Below are 3,519 nucleotides of genomic sequence, written 5' to 3'. Positions count from 1 at the left end.
GAGCTGAGATCACGGGAATTGGTAATACGTCGCATAATCAATGCAGGCACAGCACCGACTTCACCATAATCTCATGTTCAGGATCGGATTTGAATGCCTACGTATCCTCAGCCTTTATCCTTCGGTCACTAACAGGTCATTTACCAAAACAAAATGTAAACAATAAGTCCTGTAAACATCTCCAAGAGTTATCCTTTGCAGATCCTAATTTCATCAAGTCGGGTCGCATTGACTTACTTATCGGTGTCGACATTATCCCGCAATTAATGCTTCCGGACATTCGTAAAGGGACGGTTGCAGAACCAATTGCACAAAACACACAGCTGGGCTGGATAGTTTTTGGACCAGCTGAAACAGCCCAGACGACATCAATCTTCATCCGTTGTAATTTGGCAAACCTAAACAACATGGTACAGAGGTTTTTCGAATTGGATCAGGTCTCCATAACAAGACAACTCAACGCAGAGGAAAGATGGTGTGAAAACCACTTTCAACAAACTCATATCCGTCAGTCGAATGGGAAATATCTGGTTCGTTTGCCTTTAAAAACGTTGTTTGACCCCACACAGGTGATCGGCCGGTCAAGGCACATCGCATTAAACCGTATCCACGCCCTGGAAAGGAAACTTAATCATCGGCCAGATTTCAGTCAACAGTATGTCAGCACTTTTCAAGAGTACTTTGATCTCAAGCAGATAAAAGAGGTAAAAGGTAGTGAGGAAGGTCACACTAGGATCAACGCTCAAAGGCAACTCTCAATCTCTGCGTGCCCCGTTCCACATCGTGCTGTGATCAAAGACGACAGTTTAACTACAAAGATGCGCGTAGTATACGACGCTTCGTGCAAAACTTCTAACGGGAGGTCTTTGAATGATATTTTATGCACGGGTCCCGCCCTACAAAACGATCTTGGAGGAGTTATACTCAACTGGCATCTCCATCGGTATGTCTTCGTGGCCGATATAATGAAAATGTATCGCTGCATAGATATACATGAAGAAGATGCCCAGTATTAGCGAATTTTCTGGCGCGATGAAAAGGGACTTATCAAGGAATATTTTTTGACTACAGTAACGTTTGGCACTGCCTCGGCACCCTTCACGGCGATTCGAGTCATACATCAGATTGCGTCCGACGAGCGTGCAGGTTAACTTTAGCCGCCCGCAGTCGAGTCACACCTGTTAGGCCGCTAACAATTCCGAGAGTTGAGTTATCCGGAGCCCTGCTGTGTACACAATTAGCCGATTGGATTGTCAATCAACTTCAAGCATCACATCACACCATATCCGTACACTACTGGTCGGATGCAATGATAGTGCTGTATTGGATCAGCGGGGACCCTAGGCGTTGGAAGACATTTGTGTCGAATCGAATTGGAGCAATCCTGGAGGCAAGCTCGCCATCGCAGTGGAGACATGTTCTTAAGCAAGAAAACCCAGCAGATTGTGCTACACGCGGACTCAGTCTATTCGGAAGAATTATCAAGACTACGATCCAACAAATTTCTATCCAAACACAACAAACTCAGCCAGCTATCACCGTTTCTCGACGATGAGGGGCTCATGAGAGTTAAAGGCAGACTTAAGAATGCTTTGCAGCTCTCCATGTCTCAACGCACACCAATAATCCTTCCAAAGGCCCACCACCTGACGGAACGCTCATCACAACACCTTACATGGCGGTGTGCAACTAACTTTAGCTACAATTCATCAAGTTTTCTGGATCGTCAACGGTAAACAGGCAGTAAAAAGGATTCTGCGACAGTGCGTAACCTGTTTCAAACACCGGCCGTCACCATCAAGCCAACTGATGGGAGATTTACCAGCGCACCGTGTCAATCCGCCCAAACGGGCGGTCGAAGCAACTGGAGTTGCTTCACTTCAGAGGTCACACTTGCTATAAAGCATACATTGCAGTTTTCATTTGCTTAGCGAGCAAAGCGATTCATTCGGCAGCAGTCACAGGAATGTCGGTACAGCATTTTCTGTGGGCGCTGCAGCGCTTTATCGGACGTAGGGGTTTTTGTCAACATCTATACAGCGACTGTGGAACCAACTTTATCTCATCTGACAAGTCTCTAAAGCTGTGGACCAATGAATTCTATAAAGGAATTGAAGAGACAGTAGTTCCTGAACTTACTCGTCGAAACATTCAGTGGCATTTCAATCCTCCACATAGTCCAAACTTTGGAGGACTCTGGGAATCCAACGTAAAAGCTGTTAACACCCATCTTTATCGATCGTTTAATGGGATTCGAATGACGTACGAGCAGCTGTCTACCATTTTTGTCCAGATAGAAGCGTGCTTGAACTCTCGGCCATTATGCCCCTTAACGTCTGACTTAGATGATTTGCAAACTCTCACCCCTGCATATTTTTTAATCGGGGATTCGATGATGTCACTCCCTGAGCCTAGTCTTAAGGATTCTTCATTAAACACAGAGTTAATGAATGGTCAAAGGATGTTTCGCCTCTTTTGGAGAAAATGGAGTGCAGATTGGCTATCTCATCTGCAGGCGCGCCACAAGTGGCGCCACGGAACTGACAATCTTCAGCGTAACGACATGATCATCATCAAGGATGATCGAACTGGTCCTTCTGACTGGAAATTAGGGCGAATCATCGACTGGGGCCGATAGGTTCGTTCGAGTAGCTACAATTAAGACCTCAACGGGTATTTACAAGAGGTCTGTGACAAAGATTTGTCGTTTGCCCTTGCCAAGATTTATTGAAGAGTCTAGCCCAAGTACACAACCCATACACCTTTGAATATACCCGCATTCACTCCATAACACACTTCAACCTTTTCAGAATTTAAGCATGGTCTAAGGCTTTGAATACTGGGTCCAGTATTGGGGGCGGCATTAACGGATGTTTCTGTCGATTAGGAGAAGCTGGACAGCTGTTTTCTCGCGACTCTAAGAAGCAGTGGACAACAGCAGTTTTAACAGCGAATGTTAGATTCCTGCTGCAAATGTTAGCGGCACGACTCGAAGAAGAAGAAGACAGGAGAAGCTGGTCGTGTTTATAACCGAGTTTTTATATTTCATAATTTGTAAATCAAAATTAGCATAAAGTCAAAGATTGAAAGTATACAAACGAATACAACTTGTGAAGTTCAGCACATATCCGAGTTATTATTACAAAGTGTGTAAAAGACCCCCAGAGTAGACTTCTGCTCAACTTTGACGATCGGGTGCGAATCGTCACAACAACAGTACTATTACTTTTTGCGTGCCGCTGCAATGAATTAGCGGGGAAAAAGCTAGGTCATACCTATTCAAAATCTGAAATTGATAAAGGCTCTGCTCTGTTAATAAGTATGGCTAGTACCCTTTTCTCAAAATTTGGTTGATTGTCTATTGTAGTTCTAATGCAATCTGTGCTATTTATTTTCATTTTTTTTTTAAATAATTTTTTTTTCCTATTTTATATTAATGCATAACACTGAGTACAGTGTGCATTCGTTATGTGAACATGCTACATCTCCTTGTCGATGCAAGCGCGTAGTTCTAGTTTT

This window comes from Drosophila biarmipes, chromosome 2L, assembly GCF_025231255.1.
Source record: "Drosophila biarmipes strain raj3 chromosome 2L, RU_DBia_V1.1, whole genome shotgun sequence".
NCBI classification, from domain to species: domain Eukaryota; kingdom Metazoa; phylum Arthropoda; class Insecta; order Diptera; family Drosophilidae; genus Drosophila; species Drosophila biarmipes.
This window is presented reverse-complemented; position numbering follows the sequence as displayed.